The sequence below is a fragment of the Falco biarmicus genome, chromosome 2 (genome assembly GCF_023638135.1).
Source record: "Falco biarmicus isolate bFalBia1 chromosome 2, bFalBia1.pri, whole genome shotgun sequence".
NCBI classification, from domain to species: domain Eukaryota; kingdom Metazoa; phylum Chordata; class Aves; order Falconiformes; family Falconidae; genus Falco; species Falco biarmicus.
This window is the reverse complement of record NC_079289.1, coordinates 113,486,744-113,514,740: the sequence shown is the minus strand read 5'-3', so window position 1 is coordinate 113,514,740 and position 27,997 is coordinate 113,486,744. Positions and strand designations below refer to the sequence as shown.

Genomic DNA, 27,997 nt, shown 5'->3' with positions numbered 1-27,997 from the left:
AGATTTCTCTATCTTAAGCCAAGGCCAGGAAGGACAGAAGGTAGAGTGGCCAGCACGACCCACTACGGCAATATGTGGCACTCAAGATGTGAGTAATGATGTACTTTTCTGTATCTCATTAAGCAACCAAAGGATGATCAGCAACAACTGATCAAGGCAGAGGCAGAGCAGCCCTCTTGTTGGGTCTTGCTTGGGAGCTGCGAGCGTAACCATTGTCTGCATCCTCATCTCTCAACATGCACCATCAGACGCGTCAAAGCTACGTTTTGTACGGGAATGCAAGAGTGTGTGACAGCCGGGATAATTTTAGGGTGATCTTGAAATACTCAAAAGGATTTCCACCTTAAGGGGTGGAGGGAGGGGAAGCTGGCTTTAGTCCCTGTTGAGCTCTTGTATGCTGTCCTTCATTCCAAGGTAAGAAATTCTAGGTGTCAGAATGTCTAGGTAGCACTTACACACCTCAGAGATTTTGTTTGGCTTTTCTAGACAGATAAGAAGGCTCAGTCTCCCCACAAAATCAAGGTCCTTTTTGTACAGACCTTCCCCCTACAGTCTGTCCTTTTCCCATTCTCCTTTCCTTCCAGCTTCTGCATCTTCACGTGTTCATCCTTATCCCAGCTGTGTTTGCAAGCACCTGGCTCTTTGCACTCAGGGCCTTCGTAGTTGCACTCCCCTCTTCTCTCTTGGTCCTCTAATGCAAAAAGGAGCATTTCTGAAATGTGTGTGCTTGTGCAGTCAAGAATTTTGCTGTTGGCACACCACCCAATGACTTCACTCTTGCCTGAATGGGGAGAGAGTGTCCTCTGAAGGGGATCTGGAGGCCACCTAGGTGCTTAGATCTTTGTTTGCACCTTGTTATCTAGCCTGGAGTGCTGCCAGGCATTCCTGTGCAGGTAGATTTGCAAGCTGCCTACAAGCTCTTGTGAAGACCTTGTCTGGATGGGAAGGGAGAATGGGTGCGGGAGTCTTTGTTGATGATACAGCAGTACGGATGTAGCTGGTTTACTTCCATCGTTTTCAGCTTAATTAAAATGTAAGTACCCTGGACTTAGAGGTTCAGCACAGGAACTGAACAGGCATCTCCAAGGAGACTCCTGCATAGCCAGCAGGTAAAGTTCATATGGATTTATGCTTTCTTTTAGCTTTCTAAGAACATCTGAAAAAAATATGTAATGTTATATCTTTAACTAAGGCTGGTTTTAGAATAGTGATTCCTATAAATTGAGAATGAAGAGGAAGACATGACAGAACTGCAGAAATAAGGACTTTTTGAACCATTGAAAAGTAAATCACAAGCAGGGTAATGTTTGTTATGGCAGAACATCCCCAGGTAAAGGGAAGGAGTAGGAAGTTGCCCAAACCCCTGTGAACTCACTGGTTTGTTTAATAAACAGAAGCCAAGCTTTTAACAGATGAACAGTGTTGTCATAAGAGGACTTAATATTTCTAAACGTGAACAAACCTCTTTTTTCCCAGTATAAAATAATCTCACATCTGCTCAAAATCCCAATAATTTCAGTTTATGTGTGGCAGCAGCTACCTTTAGGAAGGTAGTCCAGCAGAAGTAATTCTGGACGTGCTTTCATCTTGAAGCACGTGTATTGCTTCCATCACTTCTCAAGCCTCAGAGTTCTCCTGCTTCAAGTCTTAATATTTACTATGTCAGGTTGAAGCCTGCCAGTAACCAAAAATATCAGTTCCAGCCCTCCTTTCCTAGTAAAGATACTGATATTATGAGGCCTCTGGTCTTGTCAAAAACAATGGAAAAAATCTTGTGAAATGTGTGGAATATGAAGGCAAGCTTTTTTTTGTGGTTAAAAATAGTATCTGCGATAATATAATTACATATAATATAAATCATAAAATAAAAATCATCTGCAATAATAAAGTCCCTAAAATTGGGACTTTCTTACTGTGTGGAGGATGCTAAATAAGACTTTTTAAATGGTATCTTGTGCTAAGATAATTATGGGAAAAAACAGCTTTCGATGAATCTGACAGCTGTTTGAAAAGCTCAATGGGCAGCACGATTTGCTGTTGTGCAGAAGACCAAGGTTCAGAAGCACACACAAAATTTTGTCATCTCAACAGCCAGCAGGAACTGGAGGTGGCATAAAGAAAATGACAGCCTTTGCTGCAAAGGCAAACAGAAATCTTACCTGTGATCTGGAGCTGAGTTTGTTTCCTGTATAAAAGGGGCAAGGGGTTAGAAGCAGATAATACTTCCCAGAATGGCTTGATGTCCATAGCTGGGTGAGAATTCTCTTCCTTTAAATTTACGGTGGCTGCATCGGATGTGCCAGAAAATGATGGATCAGTAGAGCCCTATAAATCCTGAACACATATGTAGTATAGCTTTTCAAAAATAACTTGCAAAACAGACTTTCAGGAGAAGAAAAACTCCACAATGACAGCACACTGACAGTGCAATAGAGAGGAATTTGTTATTCTGACTGCAGGGGTGACAATGACCAGAGGGCAAATGCATAAAATAGGAAGGAAGAGCCTATGTGCAAATGTCAAGTACCCCCTGCAGCAAATGAAAGAAAGAGAGATATGCTCAAAGTGTGTTTACTCTATATAGGCATAATACTACTACTACTAATAGTAAATAATAATAATAAAGGTAATTTCTCTGATTACAATAAATATTTCTGAGCTTGAAGCTGAGGATGCGATGCAACATTATATAGTATCACCTGTGTATAAATAAGTGATTCCATTCAGATGTTCATTGCCATGAAATTAAAAGAAACCTTTGCCATCTAATGGTGAAGGTGGCAGCAAAAATGGACACGAATGGTAAGTGAAGGGTTAAATATATAGGATGGTCTTTTTTGTGAGTAATCTTTGTTGACAATTTTTAAGCTGTGGTTTGACTCTAGAAATAAATGTGATTATTATAATTATTTCTTTTATTACCTAAAGGGGAGAATATCTACTCACAAGTAAAACTACTTCAGTATGAAATTAATTTTGCAGGCATAATTTGCACCCTCAAACAAGATCTCAATCCCAAAAAGGAGCAGCAAGAAACTGAAAGCCCTGTTGTGTTTCTGAAGTTATTTAGTTCTAAACAAACCTTCCCGGGCTGTCTGTCTGCTTTGTACTTTTAGTTCTTCTTTGTTATTGAATGCTTTTGTAAGAAAGCAGGATTTTTGTTCTGAATTTTTCTTCCCCTGATATTTCCCACATGAAGTTACAATCCTCTGATAGCTTGTACGAAGAGGATTAGAACATGTCATCACTAATTGCAGATGAGGATTTAAAGCAGGGATGGACAGGAGAAGCAGAAAGATGAGGTTGCCTGACCTGTCTTGCTTCAGACCATGCGGCTGCTTTGCATCTACCCCTGCTGCCCCAGGAAGGTAGCCTGGCTTCCACATCTGTCCTCATCTTACAGAAAGGGATTTTTTTTTTTTTTTTTGAATGTGATCAAACACTAACTTTTCTGCCGAGACACTGATTTTTTTATTGTACATTTTCCCTAAAGATCCATTTCTACCATGAGAACTACACAAAGTTAGTTGGTTCATAAAAGTACAAGGGAAGGAACAGCTGCAAAGAGGAATCACTTCTAAACTCCCAAAAGTGCCAGATTGCAGGGGTGGGATCGTACCTTCCTCCACAACTTTTTTTGTTGTTTCTTCTAGAAAGTAAACTTTTGAGTACTGCCATTGTATCCCCACCTATACCATACAAGTGCTTCCCTCGAGTCTGGAAGTAGTAATGGTAAGGTACACAAGCCCTAACCATCTGCAAACATTACTGTTACTTAAAGGAAACAACGGGTAGCAATTTGAGTAATAAGCTTAAGGAATTACATAACTTAAGTAGCAATAGAACAAAATTATGTCAGCATGCATTTCCCTCTCTTTTGCTTCAGCACAAATCAATTATGAAATACAAATCAAAGTAATGGATACATGTTTATAAAAATTTAGGGTTCCAGGCACTGATTAACCATGATGGAGAGAACTTGCTCTCATGAAGATAAATGTATTATCGTAAAGAACCTAAAAGTTCCCATGTGAGGCTGTGAACTACTTGAAAGGACAATTTATAGTAGCCCTAGCATTCTTTGATGGGTTGAAGTCTAAGGAGATAAGACACAATAAGCAAGTGGCCAGAGCTGCTTTTCAACTTCTCTGTATGGATCATTTGTCAGTAAATTGCATAAGCAGAGGAAAGCAGTTAGCATAAATGCCCCTTCGTCTGATTTTAAAAAAGATTCTTTTCTTTTAAAGTCTACTTTCTTGCAACAAGGTGAAAGAGTGACTCAGCAATTTAAAAAAAAAAAAAGGCAAAACTGAGCTAGAGGGAATTTAATTATCTTTAGGCATCTAATAAAAACCACAGAAGTTTGTCACAATTTTCAGGACTTGTCTGTCAAATCTTGACAGATCAGGAAAGTGAAAAGGACAGTTTCTTGGTTAAGACTGAAAAAGAGCTTGAACTTCATTTTCAAGGAGAAAGGATGTTTTTTAATTAATAAAGGTAAAGAAATATGTGGTAAAACTACCTCCTTGTCTGACGTATCATGAAAGCCGCAACCAGAATTCCACATGTCTGTCAGTCCCTCCTGTGCCAAGATCTGGGCTTTCATTTTGAGGGATGAAAACATTTTTTAAAGTCATTGGGAAAACAATATGTGATTCAGTTAGATAAAGAATTAAATGCCTCAGTCTTCTCAGAATCAAAGGAAAAGAACAGTTTCAGCTGTGCTAAATAGACTTGTTGACGTAACATGCTGGTTCTTGGTCACCTGAATTTACGATGTAAACCAGTATCTCTGTGAAGGCTGCATTACCGAGATGACTTCAGTGTTTTGTTATTTAATCACATAGCCTGAGCACTTCTAGTGAGGAAAAGAAGGGATTAACAGACAGAGGTCAGGGCTTGGGATTTTAAAATTTATGTGCTGTTTCTTGACTGCTATAAAAGGTAGACTAAATATATTGTCCGTCTCACAGAGCAATGTTTTACAGATCAAAAGGCCATATCTTTAAAGCAGGCAGCATTTTAGTCCTAAATAATACTCTTTTACCAAAGTGATCATATAGCTCAAATGTTCCTGAAATGGTGAGTCTGTTGTAATGTATAGCTATTGGTGATACGAGGCTTAATATAGACTAAGTTCTTGGAAAAAGAAAGGAAACCTTGCTGTAAACGTTATCAGTGGCTTGGCAAGTGGTTGGGAGACAGACAACTTTTTTGTTCGTTCGTCTTTACCATCAGAATGTAGGGTACTGGACACCGGGGGGGGCTGACAGAAACCTGCTCTGATTATTTATCTCCTTTCTTCCCCACGCAGGTGCTGCTGCCCAAAGAGCTTCTGGGGAAAGGTTCCTGTGTGGGGCATAGAAATGGTGATGGATATAGCTGGGGCCTGCTGAAGGTACTGATTAGGTGTTTCCTCCAGGGAAGGCAAATAACCAGCCTGTAGACCTAGTGTAAATGATCTTGGGCAGCATTTCTGTTTTCTTTCACTGCTTTGGATCACTTTCTTTGTAAGACAAACGGCTTCAGCCAGCCTGGTCGTGGGATATTTCCATCGCTGTTTGATCTGTTTTCCAGCAGCGCTGGCTCGGCGTTGGAGCAAATGTTGAAAGCTGCTGCCAGGGAGGTGCAGGGAAGAGCACGCGAGCAGGATGCGACTGGAGTGAAAGCTCCCCCTCAGCCAAAGCCATTTCTCACCAGTTTGCTCAAATTTGCAAGAACAGCCCAGAAAGAACCACCTCTGCAACTCGTACAGCTTAACAGAAAATGGGTATTTGTATGGGCAAGTACTGCTGTAAAAGGAAGATAAGTCATGATCCGGGCAACCTGGGAAACTCAGCTTCCACTCAATATTTTCCAGACTGACTGGGGTTTGTGGCACCCTGGTGAATGCATCTCCGAAGGGTGCCACTTTCAGACCTACCTTTTGAAACAGATTTAGTTAATGGTGATGTGCAGTCAAAGAATTGCTCTCCATTCTGCTAAATTACGTTTTGTTTCAGGACTCTAATCTGAAGCCATACTCAAAAGCTGCAGCAGTTTAGAAAAATTAGCCAGCAGCCTGGCTGAGCTTACATCTCAAGCACGCTAGTTTTATTATGCAGTGATAAATCACTTTTTAACTTTCTGCACAAAGGGCATTTTCTTGTCGATGTATTTGAGAACGTTGTAGAGGTGTTTGTAATTAAATAAGGAAAAAGCAGAACTTCTTTTAGGAAGAAATTAATTTGTGATGCTATTGAAATCAGAGAATTTTGAAAATACTGTCCATGGGTTATTTTTGCTTTGTGCTTCCACAAAAGTAATTGTATTTCTCTCTAAAAAACAGTGAAGTGAGAAATAGGCAGTTTTCTTTTACATGGAGGACAGAAAATTTATCAAATAGAGACAGTACAGACTTAGGTAAAGATGTCTGGATTTTGCCTGCATTAAAATATTTTCAAGGTCAAGCTTTCCAAGGTCTTTCACCTAATCATGCACTGAACCACAACTTTCTAGCCATTAAAAGTGCCTATGCTTCACAGTATGGTTTAGTTTAAAAAAATGACACGTTAGAGCTCAAAAAACAGACAGTTCAGCTTTGAGTGCCAAATATATGAAATGCCCTCCTCTTCCTTGTCCTTTTCCAATCCAGGGTGGCCAGCTTAGCGTTCTGCCCAGTTTTGATTAAAGATGAGGTACAGATCTGATCTGGCACGGCAATTGCTATATTCCAGTGTAAGCCACAGACTATTGCTGCTATTATTTATTCTCAGACAAAAACATTCACTCCCACAACCTCCAACTATAGGCTGCAAATTCTTCATGCCTAGCTTTTTGCCATGAGTAAAAACGACATCATTTCTCATTTGCTCCGGTTGCTGTGGGCTGCCTCACCTGTCACAGCCAAGAGCTGCACTATCTGTTGGCCATTCTGCGTGGAACGATTTGAAAATTTCCAGTGCTCTCTTCCACTACAGATCAGAAACCAGGTAAGTTTTTAATGTTAAGGATGGTCACTTGCACCTCATCCAGTTTCTCCCTGCTTAAATAAATGCGCACACAGGCACACACTTGTGAGATCAGCCTCTCTAAAGAAATTTTCCTTTTCCCTTCTTAGAGTAGGTGGGGGTATCTGTGCACGCTCGAGCCTATCTTGGCAAATTCCATGAAAATATGGATGGTAGACCAACGAGTTTGTTAAATGTATTTTCTGAAGATTTTCCCCACTGTGGAGAAAGCTAGGTTTACTTCATTTTATCCAAAAGCAGAGGTTAATGTGCAATGGGAGTCTACACATAAGAAAAAAAACCCACAAACCGACCCCAAACCCCAAACCAAACCAGCGCTCCAACTTTTTCTCCCAGAGCTGTTCATTGTAGGAAGAAGTTGACTGCACAAAGCTACTCCATGGTGAACTAATGAGTCACTGCCTCCAATCTGCATTTCTTAGGTTCAGGCTGACACATTTGCAGCTGAACTTTTTAGGCTTGCCAGTTCTCTAGAGCAGATGTACATTACAAAAAAGTTGGGAATTTCAAGATATCTCTCACCGATTTACCATGTATAGCACATCTGGGAAACTAAGCGTCTAACAATAAGAGAAGGGAGGAGAGGCAGGGAGATACTGATGGGACTACAAGACCTGAAGAAATGCTTTCACCTTGTTAGAAATTTTTAGGACCTAAAACTTAAGCATGTTTAAGTATCTGCCTTGAAGAAGCTACATGCTGTAGGTAGTACCAATGGGTTAAAGCCCTTTTTTAAAGAAGTGGCTAAATCTGTTGATTTGTTGATGGAAGAATCCACACAAACTGTCACAAAGTGGTAGATGTTCTTCAAAGCAGACAAATACAACACTAATGACATGACATTTCCTGCCATATCTTACTAATGAATAAAACATTAGGTAAGCAAGGGGAGGTCAAAGAAGGACAAAAGGCTTGAATGAGGCAGGCATTTTCAGTGGAGGGGATAAAGGTAGGTGAAGCTACCATCATTAACCATAATTGAAACAGGATTTTTCACTCCTTCCCAGCACATGGAAAACAAATTTTTCATTGCCATCAGCATCCTTTTACATTACAAATGCCAGGAATGTACAGGTGGCAGGAAAATCAGTCTTCAGAATCTGAACATTTTAAAATGGAAAAAATACAATTGATTTTAAGTACATAGTGTTCATGCAGAAGATTAGCTAAATCAATTTTATACTGAAAATATGCAAGTGCCCATAGAGTATTTTGTTTGGGAGTAAGAGAGTATTTTCTTATGTATTTTTTCTCAGAATTCTATTGCACTCACTCCACCATAAATTTCCCACTATTGTTTATAGACAGTTCAAGAATGTGAAGCCAAGACTTGATGCTGCAAAATTTCAGATAAAAGCTGTGAGGTAAGAGGGCAATATGCAGAACATCTCGGAGTTTCATATCCAGATTCCCACAGAGAAAAAACATCTTTAAGAAAACTGGATGCATAATGAAAAGGCATAGATGTGTTTAATCTCATTATTTTCCTCTTTTAAATCTCCGGCTCATACCTTCCCCCTTGGCTTCTGAACACAACTGCTTGCTTGTCAATCACGAGTAATGCTTCCTGTTCTTGAACACCTTTCCTCCACCTCCTAAAATAGTTTCCAACGTTGGAGCATGGTATTACTTAAGCTAGAAGTAGTAAGGTCTAACCAAATGTCACATTGTCCTGCCTGGAGAGTTAAGGAAGGGCTGCAAGCCTGGCTAGTCTTGGAAAACAGTCTTACCACAGCAAATCCCCTAGGCAAGGGAATTTGAACAGGAATGATCCTCGGGGTTTAAGAGAAGGCCAGTTGTTTGAAACCTCTTTTAGCCAACCTGCCAGGGCTTGAGACCTGGTTGTGTGTTTTCAGAAATGTGTGACCTGATAGCTGCTGTCGCTCTACCTCGCCTCATGGCATGTGAAGGTCTGACGCTGGCCCCGGGGTGGTCCCTTGTGAAGATGGACTGCGCCAGGACTGCTCCCAGCAGCTTCTGCCATCATCTCTAACAGCATCTGATCTGCTTTTGGGGACTGTAACACGAAGTAGCCCAGCCAAAATGCACCTGTGGCAGGTCCCTAGGAAGGGGTGACGTGAGCCAAACTCCTCTCCTGCCCTGCTGGGCTTGTTCTTCTTGAGTGCTTTGCCAGGGCAAGAGGCACAGCAGAGGGCACAGCGATGCGGCAGTGGAAGAGTGCTGGGCAGGGGGGTCCTGCTAAGCCTCTGCTTAACCATACCCTGCAGGTTACAGAGGATTCTGGAGAAGAAGAGTTTGGATGAGGAATGGTGGAGGATGAGACAAATGGCTCCTGACTAGCCATGGACTGCCACGCATGTTGCTGAGGATGCGGTTAATGCTGATGCTGGGTTTATAATTTGTGCTTAAAGAGCCTGAGGAAATGGCTTTATTCCTAAATACCCCAGGACCCATGTGGCTAGATGAAGGCTCGTGCCAGGGAGAGTCTCTGCTGTGAGAAGTCTCTGCAGTGGCTAACGCCTTGGCTACCTGGGACAGAGTACCCTCAGGGTTTGTCAGTGGTGGAGACAAAGTTGAAATCCTTGATCCCAAGGATGGTCAGGTCTGGGAGGGAGAGGCAGGGGCAAGGAGAGTGCGGGGGTGGGGATGGTCACACTTGCTGCTGCTCTGGCTGTTGCACAGGGCACAGAAGGGAGGACAGTGACTCCCTGCACAGTGTGACTCCGCACTGCTGGGGCAGCCAAATGGGATTTATGGGGCCCCAGCACTGGCAGACGTGGAAGCTAAGCATTTAACTTGTAATGCCAACTTGATGAGTGCCTATAGCTGATGCCGAGCTGAAGACTAAGATTTATTGCTGCTTGCTGCAGGACCTTTAGGACTTCTGCTGACAAAACCCCCAGGCATCTGGATGATTTTACAGGATGAAGATGTCAGTGCACTCTGGCTTAGGCTGCACTTCAGGCAAGGATTACAGTTAAGGAGCTTGGCAACAGCGTTTTGATAATTATGCTTATTTTTGCTTCCTAACAGACTTGCATGGCAAGTTAAGGAAAGGGTTGATGATAATACAGAGCAGCTGGCTCCAGCTATGCAGGAAGGGTTGGGAGGAGGGTAGGTGCAAGCAGGGGTGGGTGCTGGATGGTGCCGGTAAGAACAGAGTTTCCAGGGAGGCAGCTGGGAGTGGGGAGAGAAAACATCAGTGGAAGAAGGCAAGGTGAGGGAGGAAAGTGTGAGGGAAGAAATAAAAGCCAATTTCCTAGGGCTTCTCTTTTCATCCCTGTCCTTCCTGTCTTCTGGGTACACCCTGACTTAATGTGTGCCCTTTTAAAAAGTAAGCATGCTACAAGCAACAGCTTTCCCTTATGTTTACAGTAAATGTTCTGATGCCTCCTTAAGTGACCTGGCCACCTTCAGCATCTTCAGATCACTGCAGCTTCTTTTTCTCCCGTGCTTTTTAGCTGAAGACAAGACATAGCTGAATTATTTTTTTTTTTTTGAGGGGGCTTGTGTGCTGAGCATTTTAAGTAGATGCTTTTATATTGTGTATTTTCAAATCTCTGGCTATCAGTCCTCGTAATTCACAGCAACAGGTATAGTGTGTTGAAGCAGTATCCAGGTACTACAGATCACAAAGAAAATGCATAAAGGTCTATTATACGTATATAGCTGTATCTATAAAGGTCTATTATACATATATAGCTGTATCTATGCATATATGTGTATATAAGTGAAGGACTGAAGCACCAAGAGTAGCCAGCTCTCAATAAAAGCACAGTTGCTCCTGGCTTGAATAAAAGGAGAAGCGAGATACTGACTGTGAGGGTGACATGTTACTGTAACTTGAAAACTAATTAAGGAAAGAACAGAATTTAAATAGCATTTGGATGCAACAGCAGGAAACACAAGGAACAGGTGTTTAACAAGATTTCTTTTGCCTGTTTAACCTCTTCATTAATGCCAAAACCCAGACTCTGACAGACTTTGGCTTTACCTAGTTTCTGTAGTTGTACTTTTGGCTGTTTCATGCCTCAGAGCATTTCTTCTGCTCTTCATTTGTCTCTAGGGATCGGGGTCTCTGCCGCTAAGTACTTTTGATCTCGGTTGGATGTACCGCTGCCTCCTCAGGAGTCAATAGAATTACATGGCTGTGAGTAAGGCCCAGCGCTTGTTACTCTGCTCCTCAGGTTCGCTAGAGCATCCGCAGGGAGATCTCCTTAAAAACCTGGGTGAAATTTTTTGCCTAAGGCCTGGAAACCAGGGAAGGCTTTCCTTTGTGATCATTGTAAAATACAAAAGCATAAATAAGTGGTTTTCAATGTGTCAGGTGTTGGCAGAGTCTGGAGGGATATCTGTTAATTCAGTAGGTCTCTCATCGCTGACTCCCTCCTGAGTGACTGGGGCTACACAGTACTGAAGTGGCTTTACATCTTCAAAGGAATTTCTGGTTTAAGTGACCTTTTAGCAAAGAATTCTTTCTCTCTAACATTTTATATTCTGTTTCACACTTTCTTGAATTTAGCAAGTGAAAAGAAACTGCAGTGGCATCTGTTTTAACAGTCACCTTTTAATGATATGTTTAACCCTATCATGAGTTTTAAAAGTCCCTTCCTGAATTTCCTTGAAAGATTCAGATTTTGAAGAGAAGAACTTATTATAAGATTATCTCTGTAAAAGCATGCTTACTTTTAGGATGAGGTTTCAGCAACATTGGGCAGCAGGCAGAATCGGTATTTTGCCGGTGAGACCCTCCCCCACCATCCACCCACCTGTTTAGACCCGTGCATGGCAGGGACTTTTGCATATGCATCTCTGTCTCTTTATGCTTGTTTTCACAGAAATTTGTCCTATTAGCTGCTGCTTCTTTTCATCATTGTTCTCCCCTCTCTGCTCTCTCATGGGTTTCCACCCAGTGTGCAGTCCAACCTGCTGGCTGATGTTCTCCTTCCAACAATTTAGTGGTTTTGACACTAGAATATTTTTAGTTCCCCTTCTTTTTTATTTTGCATAATTAGCTTTTTTTTTTTCCCCTGCACATGCTCTTCAAACCTCCTTAACAACAGAATCATTGAATCATAGAATAGTTTGGGTTGGAAGGGACCTTTGAAAGTCTTCTAGTCCAACCGCTGATAATCTCAGTCTTCCTCAAACAAACTGATTCCTTTTCTTAACCCATTCCAACACTGATATACACGAGAGCTGACTGTCTCCTGTACTTTGCTCTCCCCTCCCTGACCTGTCTTTCTATCCAGAGAAGGGTTAGACTTGCTGTCAGGATACTGAGCGCATCAGCACGCTCTGCAGCCTCTTGCTTCCAGGACTTTGGCTGGCTGGGCTCAGGGCTGTGACATTCGCTGTCAGCTCTTTTCTACTTGCTGGATGTTAGCTCCAGGGCTGCTGCTGGCTCAAATTCCCCTAACAAAAATCCTGCTTAATCTCCTTCTTTATTGTAACCATCAGTTACGATCTGTAGATATTTCATTCTCATTTTCCAAATTCTTTTTTTTTTTTTTTTTCCAGATGACAGTGCGCCAAGGACACAGTCGCAGCGTGCAGGGACCATGCTGACCTCCAGGATGGGGCTGTTAAAAGGGGACAGCACAGCTCCAAGCTGAAGGGCACATCGCTGGGTACACCTAGCTCAAAAGTTCCCTCAGAGTCTCTACCTTGAATGCCTTTTGTGATCTGAAGTGAAAAGTGAGCAGCAACATATGGTGACAGAGGATTGCATAACATGGTCCAAATCCTTGCAGCACGTTTGTTTAAAACTAGTGTTTAGGATACAAGAGACTGTGTGGATCCTGATACCATTGTACCTGGCAGGATGGCTTTGCGGTGCTTAGACGTGGCAGTGATTCAACCCATTAAGCAGACAGATGCTTTGTAGACCTGATGTTACACCACTTCTCACCCTAGAGAGTTGCTTCCTGTACGGCACTTCATCTTTAATGATCTTAATTAATACTAATTGGTATATAATCACCTCAAAAAATACTATTCTATGAGGAAAACTCATCTCTGATGTTACAGAGATAGGTAATTGTGAGAAATCTTAATGTACTACAGCCCTGCGTAAATGATTAAATAAAACAGATCTTCCTCTGTTTTGTCTGTATCTATCTATATATTGTTTTCCTTGATAGCTTATATTGTAACTCCCACACCTGAAGCTTCCACCACATGTTTTAAACTATTTCAGAAGTAATGTGAGGCTAGCAGAGATCACACTTATGAAAACTGTAATGAAAAACCATTATTAAAGAAGGGATATAATTTTTTCTTTTCTTTTCTTTTTCCTTTTTTCTCCAACTTGCTTTCAATCAGCATACTAATTCTGCTCTTACGTAAAATTCACTCCTGCATTTATATAGCAGGGTAGTTTCATTTTTGGTCTATTCCTGTTTTGAGAAGGAATCTTCCTGTACACATCCCCAAGATTCCCTTTCTCTTTCAGTAAGCATTGCGATTACATAAAAAGAAAAGCAGAGATCTTAGTAAACAAAACCAGAGGAATGATTTAATCTTTAAAGCTGGCTAGGACACCGAACTTGCAATTCACATCTCATTTTTGTCAGCAGCATGTCCAAACCACCAAGACCATTCTCGAAAATCACAGCTGTGACAGCTATGGGCACCGAGCTACAGGAAAGCTGCACTCAGGTCATTCTGCCTTGTCACCGCCAATGAAACATGAGAATAGTTAGCATTACTGCCCGCTGATTTTGCAGCCTCTTTTGTTCAGTAAAAACAATTCTAATGATTAATAGCATCATAAAATAGCATGCTGAAGGCTTTCCCTCCTGCCCTGTGTGGCTGGCCTGTGGAAGGAGCGTGATGGTGTAGATCAGCCCCAGCTGCATCCATTTGGCCCCCGTTTATGGTGGGCGAGTGCAGAGGCAGGTGATGGGCTGGGCTGGGCGAGGAGGTTGGGGAGATGCTTTTGGAGGCCACCTGGAGAAGGGGAAGTTTCCAAAATGAAGCAGGGGAGAGGCTGAGACCAGCAAGCAGCCTTCCAGTGGAGAGGAAGAAATGCTCTGGACTCTCTTTGTACAGTAAGTGTTTGGGTATGTTGTCCTGAGCCGGTCGAGGCTGGTCCCTGGAGCTAGCTGTTGTCAGCCGGAGCTGCTGGTCAGAGGGGAGGTCTTATAATTAGTCTCTGGGCTGGAAGAGTATTAGGAATTGATTTGGGCATTTTACTGTGTTTTAGCAATCTAATTCTCAGTCGGTTTTATAAGGCTGGCTGCCAATTATTTCAAACAGAGCTTGAAACATGCTCCTGCCAAAGGTAAATACTATCAGCTTCAGAACTCAACTGCTGTTTCAGAGCACTTACATAGACATGTGTTCCACATCTACAATTTTTCTTTTTTTTTTTTCTTTTATTTTTTACAGAGTTAAATTTCTTTTAAGTGCTATTAATGGTTTGGAGGGCTTCTACCAGCCTCCTGCATGAACAGGCAATATATTTGACCACAGGTGTCTGATTTAAAAGGTCTGCAAAACATCTGCTTTGTGTGTCTGCAAGCAGCCCAGGAACAAATTGCTTGATAATGCTGTTACAAACGCAGGCTGTGTGTGGTAAAACAACAGAAGCCACAGACAAATAGGAGTGTTGTCAACTCCTAAATGCCTTAAGGTAATTTGATAGGAGAAATGTCTAGAGGTCCCAAAAAATTGTCTCGTGTTAAAGGTAAGGGCTGGGGTTTTTTGTTGTTGTTTAGGTTTGGTTTGAGGTTTTGGGTTTGTTTGGTTGTTTTTTGGGGTTTTTTGGTTGTTTGTTTTTTTTTTTGGGGGGGGGGAGGTGGGATTGTTCATCTTTTTGCTTTTCTCAGCTTGGGCTGAGGTAGTTTGGCTTAGCCTGTGGGAAGTGGAAAACAGTTGCTGTCCTAGCCCTGGGAAGGGAATACTGGCAGGCGAGCTGGCACGTGCTACGTGCAGCCTGTTGATGGGGCCAGCTCGGGGGTGAGAAAGCTGGATGCTGGTAGGCATGCTAGACTTAATCTCACAGGATTCAGAGGAAGCATTAAAAAAAAACTCGGAAAACAAATGATGTGTCATAGGCAAAAAAACCCCTTCCTTGCTCTTGGCAGGTACAAAAGAAATTCTGATGCAGAGGCTTAATACACTATAGGTATTGTGCAAGTAAATTTTTTGGCTGTGCTACTGCACCAGCAGTTCAAGCACCTGTAGCATAGTCTTGGTTTCTGTCTGCAGCATTTCTTTGGTATATAAATCCCTGCATAAAGTCACTGAACTCTGGTTTAAAGCAGTGCAAGTTCCTTGCACCAGCTGCCTTGTTTGGAAGGTTGTTCCAGTTTCATGCTGATAAGTGTGGAAGTGCTTATTTTTTTTTTTTTTTCCTCTTTTTCTTTCCCAGCTTCTAGTTTCAGTTGATTCAATACCAGTTTGTATTTGCTTCATCTTTTACTGATATTTACTGATGTTATCTTTGAAACAGGTCTTCCCTTATCTTCCTATTTTCTCCCTCTCAGCTTTGTTTGGTAAGGCAAAACTGTCCAAGCTCTTGTAACTTCTTTGCTGAACAATCTGTTCCTTTGATCATCTTTCTATTCTTCTGCTGTACTCTTTCTAGCTTATATTTTTCAGAATGTAAATGATCAGAAAAGTATTCCAAATAGTGTCTCAGTGAAGCCTTTCAGGACAGTTTTCTCTTTCTCTTCCAAAACTATCTTGCTTATAGCATCTTAAGATGTCATTAGCTTTTTCCATACCTGCATCACTCTAACTGCTCACAGCCATATGCTGACTGACCAGTGCATTTTGATTTTCCTCCTTTTAGCCATCTCCAGCACATAATCTCCATGGAAATAGCAAGACTTCTTGTTATCGATCCCTAATCATATAACTCCTTCTCCTATGCTGCAAAATGCCTTCTCATTTTTACCATGAGAATATGTTATTGCCTATTGGCATAGATACCCAAGAGCTCTGGGCATATTGGGCAGCATTCTGCAAGGTAATATCTCAGGGGAAAAAAAAAAAAAAGCATAAGTCTCTTTGATTAATCAAATAAAACCTCGAAACTTTCTTGAGCTGCATACAAAGCCTAAAATGTGACCCGGAATATGAAATGCTAACAACATGGTTTGTGCAGGTTGGTGGTCTTGGTTACAACAGCCTGGCAAGCCCTGATGTGGTTTCAGTTGTGATGTCCACTATTTTGGATTAAAATTGTAAATACAGTAAATTAAGCAGAACTAAGATAACTGAAGTTGGACTTACAAAACTTTTAAGTGTTTTAAATGTGTAAAAGCAAAACAAAAGCAATTTTGAATATAACAGAAATGCTATAAAATAAGGTGAAAGGATTCTTATCATATAGACATCATTTGATCACTGATGTTTGCTTTGATTGTGAGCATATACTTTCAAAAACAAGACGCTTGTTAAAAAAACCACCCCAAATTGCCACACTGGCAGATGATCTCAAAGTTCTACTATAGCTCTGTAGTAAAATATTTGACTTTATTCTGATATCCTGCCTACAACTAGAATATTTATCAGGTAACTTTTTAGTTATGAGGAAGAAGGGCCTAAATGTACAAATGGCACAAGCAAACAAAACACATTTAATTGCAAAAACTTGAAATTATTCACAATGTTTAAAATAGACTATTTCTAATCAAACAAATACCACTATTCCCCAGTGGTGACAGAAACAAAAAAATTACAGTCCACACCTCCCACAAGTCTACATCTGATAAGCTTGCAGAGACCAAACACACAGCTCTGCTTTCTCAAGCAATATTGAACTGCAAGGGATGCTGAAAAAGTTGTGGGGCAGGGGAGGATGGAGAGAAGGGCACATCATGTCCTCTCCTTGACAAGGTGCGTAAAAGCAATGCAGCCCAATTCTACACCAAAAGCTATGTAATTTAAAAATACTTCAGAAAAGGAAGGTTTGTTACTACATCTGACTTACATCAGTAAAGCAGAACTTGGCAAGGAAAGAAGAGATTTGAGCAGAGTCTGAATATGGAGATGTGAGTAACATTTTGCTCCCTCAGAAGCTTTATGGCATCTACTTTCCTCACTATTCCTGTAGTAAAAGACACTAATGATACTCTGAAATCTTACCCATGCAGTTCCTAAAGACAGTGTTTGCAAAGTGTTCTGAGGATTAAAAATAGCACCAACTAAACAACGTCACTGCTGCCACTGGGACGTGTACGTGCATTGATAATAGGAGGTGGGCAGCTACACGTACCAGGCAAACAGAGCCTTGGGAAGAAAAGTTTAACTGAAAACCTAAGAATTTTACCAAAGCATTACAAATTCAAATTCACAAAAAGCTAGAGAATAAATTGCTGCATACAAAATTCGTATCTGAGGTGCTGAAATGAAATGTTTATACTGAAAAGGAATGCTGTGCAAGAGCTGGTTAGTGTGTCAAGAATTCCTTGTAGGATGTATTGAAGGGGAAATACAAGCAAACACTATTTGCTCAATAATAAGGAAGCTAAGCAATCAAGAGATAGGACTCCACAAATACCAAATGTCAGAAACCTCTTATTTAAAAGCTGTCACACTGCAAGAGAGATGATATTGCTGCTATGTCATATATGCATCTTGGCTGCTGATGAACAGCTAATTAATCTTGTAAGGCTAGAAGCTAAAAAATCACAGACAGCAGCATGTGTGAGCAATCTTTGCATCTGGAAGAGAATACATGGTAAAATTAAAAGTTTTTCAGATCCACAGACAGCCAGACATCCTTTATGCTCAGTGTAGTGTTGTTCTTTCATATTATGCTTCCCTGAAATGAGCTTTTAGTTTTAATCCTAAACACCTAAAAAAAATATCAATAAATCTTCCCTGAATCAGCTATAAAGATCTCTGTCCTGCTTTCAGTGTCCCATGCCAGCTCAGTCTGTGACTGAGAATATTTCAACTGCAAGAGAGTCCCTTTACTTGGGGAACTGAACACAACATTTCAAGTGACGTGACGCTGAAAGGAGCGTGATTTTTAAACAGTTTTAATCCACCCATTTAAAAGAAGAGATGCAGTTTCTACCTCTAATGCTATTAAATTTAGCAGTGTGGTCTGAAAAACTCCAGGAAAGAGCTTAATTTGGTTAAATGTAGACACATAGAATCACTTAGGTTGGAAAAGACCCTTAAGATCATCAAGTCCAACCATAAACCTTACACTGCCAAGCCTTCTACTAAACCATCTCCCTAAGCACCGCATTTACAACCTGTTTTAAGTACCTCCAGGGACGGTGACTCAAGCACTTCCCTGGGCAGCCTGTTCCAGTGCTTGATAACCCTGTCAGTGAAGGAATTCTTCCTAGTATCTGATCTCTCCTGGCGCAACCCCAGGCTGTTTCCTATCGTCCTATTGCTTGTTACCTGGGAGAAGAGACCAACCCCCCCTGCCTACAGCCCCTGTCAGGCAGCTGCAGAGAGCAGTAAGGTCCCCCCTGAGCCTCCTCGCCAGGCTGAACACTCCCAGTTCCCTCAGCTGCTCCTCATAAAACTGGTTCTCCAGACCCTTCCCCAGCTTTGCTGCTCTTCCTTGGATACGATACAAACATCTACAAAGTATGGGGATTTTTTTTGCATTCATTTATATTCAGCAACCCTTCTAGGGTGCAGTGCTTTACATCTGAAAAATAAAATGCCTAAAATAGCTCAGAGGGCTTGCACTCTGTCGTCTTCTCTTTATTGCCTATAGAGAGAATAGAGGATGACCTGCTCAGACATAGGTTTCTAGGTTACTTACAAAAATCTCGACTCAAGCAATGACACCGATTGATATAACTTCATAAAATAAATAGATTTATAGGAAAGGTATGGTTGATGAATTCCTATCTGTTGTATGAATGTCTGGCTGGGCTGAAAATAGACTGTCATCAATCCAGCATGCTTTAAAGTATCTCAGCAATACCACCTGGCAAATCATGCTTGCTAAGCTAGGGTTTTCTTCTGCTGAGAACGTGGGGATAAGGGCAGTTTCTTTATCATGCACTTAAGCACATAGTCCAGAACTCACCTGGCAGCGAGCGGAGGTGCCAGGTAGTTCATATTACTTGCACATCCTTAGCCTGAAAGCTCCTGCAGGAGTCAAACAGGTGAGGTTCTACCTTTGGGCTGGTTCAACCTTCACAGCTCTGCCCAGACCAGGGACACATGCTCAGCAGCAGGCTGTCACAACAAATCCAAGAACCACCAGAAATGAAGTCTTTTAGGGGGCTTTTATCTGTTCCAGAAGTCTTCAGTTGCTGTAACTTGCTCTAGTGGATTCTGGAAAACATGTGTTCCCTAATAACACATCTTTTTTGAAGTCGTATGTTGAACTAGGATATGGAATATACATTATTTAGTTAGTCTATGTCTCAAGTGAACACTTAAAAAACAGGATATAGGCATTTCCTGAGCTGTGCTCGGTACTCAGAGGACTGTGCCAAATCTGAAACTACCATGAGTTAACAACTATGGGTTTATCATCTTGCAAATTTAATTTTTAAATGAGAGCAAGCGAACTTAAACTCAGCTTTCAGGTCTCTGAGGGCTTTTTTTCTTTCTGTTCCCTATTCTTCCTTTTCCCTGTTCATCTACTGAAGAGTGAAAAAAGGACCAGAAGAGCAGAAGTCATTTGGCTATTGATCCAACCTGTTAACACTTCCACCACTGCCGTTAGAAACTACTTTACATGGAAAATAAAGCAAAAATAACATTCATCTTAAATTTCTCCAGCTGGAATACTGCATTTTCTGACTCCACATTCTTCCTGAGTAGTAGAGACTACTTTTATTAGTACAATATTAAACCAAAACAAGACAAAACGGAATGAAACAGAACCACTTTTGGTTACAAGTTGGAAATGTTAGCACTGCTCGTATTTCTCTTTTTCTGTATTGACGATTAGGACAAGTATAAGCCCAGTTACAGCCACAGGAGCCATAGGTACATACAAGAAGTGACTGAAATAGTGGCACACCCCGCTCATGATAAACCAAAAGTGAAAAAGTATAAAGGTTTTTGTTGGTCGGTTGTTGGTTTTTTTTCATTTTTCCTTACTAGAATCTTCCAATTTGTATTTCCATCTTGTAACAGTAGAAATAGTGCACCGGCTATATGATTTACCAGCTAATAAAATAGTATGTCCAAACTACTTGGTGAAAATAACAGGTTAGACCAAGTTGTCACTTGATTTTCTTAGACATACAGCCAAAGCACCTACACATGCAATAAGAATTTGTGTAAGGAGTCATAGTATTTAAAACACCAATGGAAATCCAAAGATTCTATTCTGCAACTCTGCTAAATTTCATGTTTGAAGCAATACCATGAAAGAAACATAGAGCTACTGGTGTGCATCAAAATAAAAACTTTAGGACTTTTATTTCTGCATGTTGATGCACTGTATTAATGTGTTGTGTCTATAAACAAAAATAGCTTTATCTTCTTTGAATACACGAGGCCAAGAGGAGCAGAGAAAGGGGGCAGGAGAGTTCCCATATGGTTTTGTGGGGTTAGATATAAAGGATGGGGCTTGCTGTGGGTATAGCCCCTGTGCTTGGGGCAGTCCTAGCACCACCGCACCAATCCCTGCATCCTTCTGCCACCCATCTGCGTGGCATCCTAAACCCCACACTAGCATGATTTTCGCATTCTGAACTGCAGAACCTCACAGAAAAATCACATCCTGGTGTGCCGTAGGGATGGGAGTCATCCTGAAGCCCTGTGCCTTATGGCCAGAAGTGGTGCCTGAGCCTCCTTATATTTTGTTGTACAGCTGAAATGACCTTCGTTGAGCCTCCTCTGGAGCGTTAGTCCCTGAGGAGTTTGAACATGAGTCAGTTTGCACCCGCTGGCTTGCGTGGTCCACAAAGAGAGCTGTTGGCTTGTGTCCTGCAGGTGCTATAAAAGCATTCTCTCTTTTCTTCCCCCAGTAAAAGAGGTGCTGTCTTTGCTGTTGTTTTCTTCTCTCTGCCCCTATGTGGAGAGTAAGTGTGTGCAAGTGGTGATGGGGTCAAGAGGGAAGAATTTTTATATACTCAACCTCTGTAGTACCTCTTCTTTCTACTGCCTGGCAGTAGAAGACAAACTAACCCCTGTATCTCTCCTCTTTTCTCAATTTTTTTTTTTTTTTGGGTGTGTGTGTGTGGGGTTTGTTTGTTTGTTTGTTTGTTTGTTTTCTTCTCCCTAAGCTGTAGGGAACTGCAAATCAGGGGACTAAAGCTTCCTCTTAGTCTGCCACTTCAAAATCAGCCCCGACTAACAATAGTGGTTTCAGTGTATATAAGTCCAGTTTTCCCCAGATTTGAGTGAATCAGGGGCTGCACCTCAAACAATAATTGATAGCACTGCTAGAAGTCTTAGTAGATAACCCAGAGACTGAAGTCTTGACGGCCCCAGAGATCTTGCTGAAGTCTGAGCTGAATCATACCCAAAAGCCAACAGAAGACAATTATGCAGTTCAGATGCTTTAGTCTACATACCTGTTCTGGAGGAAAAAAAATATACCCACATAGACATATTCCCAGGTATATTCACCAGGTACGTGACCTGTATACATGCACTGGTAACAAAATTGTTAAAAGGGTTGTAAAACAATATAGCTTGCTGCTCAAGTATAAACCAGCTGTCTAGTGGTTTGCTAAACGTCTGATGAGAACATAGGAACTGTATTTTACTGATCGCTTCTGTCTTCCTAGAAAAACTAATGTTTCCTTTAGTTTTAAGCCATGAAGTTGCATGGAGCTCTTTATGCCATGGTGTTTCTGCCTCATCAGTTCAGTAACTCTGCTAAAATCTGTTGTTAAAATGATCTTATATTTCTTAGAGGATATTGCAGCAGAGTAAAAGAAAACAGCAGAAACCTGAAGTGGATTTGGAGAGTCTAGATAAATATGAAGATAACGCTGAAACAAAACGCCACCACCTCAATACCGCTTTCTTAAAGGTTTTGGTTTTGGCCATTTACCTGAAAGCTAGAGAGACAGATGGCACTAATCCCCCCCGATGTATAGTACAGTATAAATGTCATGTTCAAATAATATATTACAACAAATAACACACAAGTTTCCCACAAAGTTCAGTCAGTTTGTACTAAAACTGATATATTCATTTATTAATATGTAATGTTTCTGCTGTGTTAGCTACAGTAATAGTTTTCTGTAGGCAATGTGTCTTATTTACAGGCACATATAATTGTATTCGACAGCAGGAACATAAAAATATTTGCAGATAAAGTTTACTAAAAAAAATATAATCTCTGCTATATAAAAATATTGAAGGATGTTGAAGAATATATTTTAAATGATAACTAAAGAGCAGTTAAACATTTTTCGAACTGCCCTGTCTGGCACAGCTGTAAGTAACAATCTGTTTGAAAAAGCCCTCAATTGACTATACTAGCAAATGTTAGGATTATTAGTTATTAACTGACAGTTTTACCTTTGAGTACATTTATAAAGTTCTGCAGCGTTGACACTAGTACGTATATAGTTTCCTGCAGATCAGTATAATGCTGAAAGAATCTGTGTGCAAACATATTTAAAGCTCTTCGTCTTTATCTCTGAAGATGTTGATATGGATGGAGTTAGAGGTATTTATCACCATCATTACTTTGATCCCCTTTTCTGCAAAAAGGCAGTTGAAAAAAGTTGAAAAATTCATGTGTCTGGAGAAGTAGGGAAGACAGTTTCATCTGCCACTGAAAGTAATCGCTTAGCCATGAGGGATGGGCTGATGTACGGCTGTGGGTGGGTACAACACAGATGTCTGGCAGAGACTCCGTGTTTGATAGTGGTCTTGCATCAAAGCAGAACTTCTGGGTGTTCCCTCGCTACTAGACCAATGGTGTATAATGATTCTGTTAATTATTATGAAAAGCAGAGAGCAGTACAATAAAAGTAAATCTTGGTTGTGGGTACCAGTGTGTGTTACTGTGTCTGAACAAAGAAAAGGGGGGAGATCAGTTCATTCCTGTTGATGGGTCCTTGAATATTGACATAAGACGGGCAGGGATACCCAGCCTGTGTTCCAAATGAAAATCAGCTTTTACTTGGCCCACTGGTTTGGATATAAGGCAAATATCATAAGTAAAGCGTGTTTTATAAAATATATGTCTAATTCTTGAAGTAGCAGTTATCAGTTTGGTGCTTTTAATTTCAAAAAACTGCTATTTGTATCAGGCAGAGAACACCTCGCCCATGTTCAGGCCGTGCTATTGCCTATGCACAATGTATATCAAACTGTCCAGTTTTCTAAGGCCAAAATAAAAGTGTGGCATTTAGGCACTGAAACCGTGCACTGTTTCTTAAAGAGCAAAACTAAACTAATTATTTAATTACCTCTTCCCAAGCTCTGAAAACTTAATGGTCCTGGAAATTTCTTTCGTGGGGTTGGATAAAGTGAAGGTGCTACAAATGCACAGCAAAGGGCAGAGTGAAATACATGTGAAAGACAGCAGCACTCAGTCCCAGGTACTTCAAAAACTGCACTGAGAAGAGACTTCATCTAACATCTCCCACTCCGATGTAAAATTACCGCCTACTCGTATGTTATTTATGTGTATTTGAAGTCACAGCTACTAGCTTGCCTTCAGAGCTGCTGTTTTAACTATTTTCTTTGGTATGCAAGCCCAGCAGAGGAAATGTGCTGACAGTAAACCAAGTTCAACATTTTCTTGTATATCTGCATTGTTTGTTAGGTTCTAATCTGCACTGGCTGTGCAAAGAATGCTGACAGGAGACAAAATGCTCAAGTGTCAGTGAATCAATTTGGCCAGAGGATCCTTCGTTAAAGGTAATTATGCATGAGAAGAACTTCGCTTGATTGTCAGCTTGAGTTTGTAGAACTGGCAGACTGGGGAAAACAAAACAAATTTAACTTGCAAATAATGTATACATGGAAAGAACTGACAGACAACAACTTATAAAGTTCCTGCCTGCTGCTTTTACGGCCACTTTGCAGGCAGCACTAGCATTGATGTGGAAGCAGAACGCACTGCCAACCTCACCTGAAGGTTTCACTGTGATGGAGCCCCATCTGTTTGGAATGGGATAGTCGGGTCCAGAGCCCCTTCAAAGGCAACGTGAAAAACCTGTTGATAAACAGCCTGTTCCTTCTGTGAAACCTAAGTGCAGAAAAAGCAGCTGTAATAGAAGTGTCTGTGAAGTTTGGTGTCTGTGCAGTAGCCGGATTTAAAGGTAGACTGGCCTGGTTTGGTTTATAGAAGATAAAGAAAAGACTTTTCCTCTTGAAGTTAAATATTTTTTCTTTTGATAGATCTAGTGTTGCATAAGCAGGAAGAACTTCATATGGAGATTGCAAAAACAAACAAACAAACAAAAGAATGCCCTAAACCCAGTCCCCAGGCCCTCCTCCACGTGGGATTTAAGGGTAACGATGTCCTGGCATCCCACCGGACCCCTTCCATGCTTCAGCTGGGGAAGAAGAGGAGTGAACTGTCCTGGGCTTCACACAATCCCCAGTCCTCATTTCCCTCTTTAACTCTGGCTTGTCGAGGTGCTTCAAATACCTCAAACTGATGTTTTGAGGACGAGAAGAAAGATACTAGCAAATTTCATTTCCGGCTTTGAAAAAAAAGTCTGTCATTAAATTAAATTGCATAACTATACATCAATTGTTATAAAGGCAAAATACATTAAGAAGATTCAATAGAAAAAGGAATTGGTTTTAGGAATAAATAAATACAGGTTAGCTACGAATTGTCTTTGTTCATTGATTGGGATACAGAGTACAACTGAAATGCCTATTTGCTCTACAGATTTTTTTGTGCTTTCAGGAATGAGGGAAGTTAGGGTTGACTAAAAGGAGAAATTACTGGATTGAAATTTATGATAGATCTGTTTGCAATTGCTACTTAAGTTACATTCAGAAGTAGTGAAAATGTAATATGCACTGAAAATAGTAGACATGGAAGAAAATTGCATTACAAAAAATGAATTAAATTGGATTTCAAGCCATCCATTGCACAGTAAAAATGAACTTAGAAGGTAAAGATGTGACTTGGCGTGCAAAATAATTATTTTAAATGGGTAATGTGCATTAAAATGTTGTGTCAACATGTCCAGTGACCTTGTCTGGTAGGGGACGGGGAATTTTGCCTTTAGACTTCTGCAGTCTAATTGGCACTGTGCTCCTGTTTTCCAACAATAGAACAGTTAATGTTATTCTTTTTTTGCATAATCCTTTTTCTCTTAGACTATTGCAAGACTTTTTTAATAAGAAACCTTAGAGTATACTTGTGAAACAAGTCAGATATTTTAACTGGGTACGCTGAAGCAAATTGAAAAGGGATTTACCAAGGAGATTTGTCTGTGGCAAAAAGCTGGCTGAAGAGTTCACGAACAAAACATGTACTTGGGTTTGGTCAAACCTGTGGAGGGAGCATCCCATGTATTGGTCTGGTTAAACCCATGGAAGGAGTATCCCATGTACTCCTAACTTGAAAAGAATAAAGGTAATTACGTGAAAAGGCTTGTGCCTTCCTTTCTATTCTCACATTTCTACACTGTCAGTAGCTTGTTTTAGCTTTGACAAACCTTGTGTATACTCTGTTAAAAGTCTCAATGGATTGAGAGGAGATACTTGGTTGCTTTTCCTTAAATGTGCCTCTCACCTGGGCGGCACGGGTGAGATGAGCAGTGGGTGAGCCATCGAGGGATTTCAACCACGGTTACAGCAGACAGGGCTCAACTGTTCCATTTCCTTCCCCAGCTCAAGGAACAGTTGGCAGAACTAGAAAAGTCTGCGCCGTGTCAGCACGTCCAACAAAACACTTTTGCCTTGCTAGGGAGTACAGGTACCCTGTTTGTTGCTGCAGTGAGAGGTACGCAAAGTGGGTGATAGTTAAGCTAACTGCAAGGCGTAAGAAGGCAAAGGATTATTACTAAATGCTGGAATACTCTCTAGTCAACCATGGAGGAATCACAGAGACTTGATTATAAAGAAATCTATAGAAAAAAGGACTGGGCGTGGTCAATTTTTTACCTGCCTCAGGCGAATGTATCACTAAATCAGTTTTCCAAACTGATCCACCTCCATTTCTAACTAGTTCTGTGCCAGTTACTCTTGTTGGAAGATTGTTCTCCAACCTCATTGCACTGAAGGTTAGAAATGTTTTTCTAACTTTGTGATGTGTTTATTCTCATGTCGACATTACCCTTTAGCTAAAATATTATTTTCCCCTTTCTTGTTTTTACTTCAACAATATGTTTGTAGACAGAATCCCTGTCCTCATCTTGGCTGTTATTTTGGCAAGCTCAGTCTTTCAGCAACCTTTTTGCAACAGTAGTCATTTAAGAACAGATTGACCTAGCAGAATTATTGAAAATACCTGCTATTTTGCATCTTGTTCTTTCAGAATTCTGCAGTGATGATTATTTGGTCTCAAAAGACCAAATAAGCTCCTTAGCAATTTCCCTAACCTTTAGCCGTTCTGCCTTTTGTTCCATGCTCAACATTGTCTCCGCTGATTGAAACAAGGCCGAGTATTTACTTAGTTTTTGGCTGTACCTAGATTATCTTTAATCTCTATCCTATTTTCCTGTATAGCAACTCCATTCCCCCCACCCCCCGCGTTTTTTTTAATATCCTTGGCAAAGTCTGATTTTCACTGCAGGTTGGCACTCCTTCATCTCTGAACACTCAGCTTGCTTTGCTGCTCAGTACTTTCTGTTGGTTTGGGTTTTGTTGCCGCTGTTCATCCTACTGGGCAAGCCTATTTGCACATTTAAAATAGCAATTAAGGATTGGAACGAGGGAAACACATTTCCTACATGTGGTACTGCACTATGCTTCACAGCTTCCAGGTCAGGTTTCTTTAGCAGCTTGTTTTCTTTATCCTGAAGGAAACTCTCATTAGACAGATGCAACCTTCCCTTTGCTTACTGAGCATTGCTGAGTATGTACCATTTTGCATTTATACGTTGTCTTCCAAGTTATATTCTGGGTGAAGTACTGATTTGTGTTCTATAAAGATTTATGTAGCTTCTTCAATGTCTCCTAAATTGTGATCAAATGAAACTTTTCTATTTACTCCACGGATGACATTTATGGGCCAAGTAGAAATGATGTAAAGTACTCTCTTTGGCAATTCAGAAGAAAAACACAACAGTAATATGGGTTTCCTCGTGGTAGACATAATTTTTGATATAAAATGAACGCTAAACAGAATTTTAGCAATAAATAAACTTTTACAAGGATGACAATAAATTAAGCTTTTATATATATATATTTATGCTGTTGCACAAGTTTTCAAATCTGCCTTGTATCTGTGTTTTGCTACATTTTCCCTCATATTTTCTACCTGCTCCCATGCTTTTAGTAGCGACTCCTCATTGCACGTTGCCTTGTGTTGCCTCCCATCATGTTTCTCTCTCATTTGCTTGAATTGCCCCTTTTTCCTATTGCTGTTTATTTTTAACACCTACTTTCAAAGCAATTTCTGGCTTCACCTGCCTGCCTTCGTAACACCGAGCTGGTTTTGCCTTGAAGATTTTTTCAGGGGGACCTTGGAGCAGGGCAAGGTCCCTTGCCACTCAGGTGCTGTCCTTTGCAGCATCTGTTGCCTAGCAATCTGCTGCTCAGGTGCCTTTAGTGGTACAGCCTTGTGATCAAAGCTTAAAAGGCAAGCACAAGGGAAAGTGAAAATGGGCTCGAGAATCACTGCAATCAAAGCACAGCACCTGTTTGTGGTTTTTACACGACAATGAAGAGACCCCAGCGATACTTTATGCCCCACCTGCCATTAAGTACAAAAGGCTTAACTTGTTTTTGCTAAGTGCACTCCTTGGAAGAGGGAAAGCGGTTGGCACCATCTAGCAGCCCTCCGCTGGACAGTGTGGCATCACCCTGTCTGTTCAAGACTCAGACTAAAACTGCTGAGCCTTAAGTTTTGTTTTCTCCATCCCCTTAGACATTTTCAATAACCATCAGGCGGCATTCCTACCAGAGACCAAGGCAGTAGCATGTTTCCTATAGGATAAAGTTGGTGTGGGCGGGATGGAGTACCCTGAGAAGTTCTA

At 40.9% G+C, this 27,997-nt stretch overlaps 1 protein-coding gene and 1 long non-coding RNA gene across 12 annotated transcripts in view; one reads left to right on the top strand and one right to left on the bottom strand.

The window, feature by feature from the left end:
• The window catches only part of LOC130144929 (uncharacterized), a 36,704-nt gene extending 22,949 nt beyond the window's left edge, over positions 1-13,755 (top strand). The window contains exons 3-8 of one of the 7 annotated variants that reach the window (XR_008820299.1): positions 3-88; positions 5,315-5,398; positions 5,578-6,971; positions 8,315-8,374; positions 11,038-11,121; positions 12,492-13,743. This is a non-coding gene — a long non-coding RNA (uncharacterized LOC130144929). Of the gene's footprint in view, positions 1-2; positions 6,972-8,314; positions 8,375-11,037; positions 11,122-12,491 lie in introns of all 7 variants that reach the window. The other 6 variants (XR_008820296.1, XR_008820297.1, XR_008820300.1 and 3 more) reach the window with 6 other exon arrangements.
• The window catches only part of HTR1F (5-hydroxytryptamine receptor 1F), a 118,495-nt gene that overhangs the window by 68,987 nt on the left and 21,511 nt on the right, over positions 1-27,997 (bottom strand). The window lies entirely within an intron of this gene.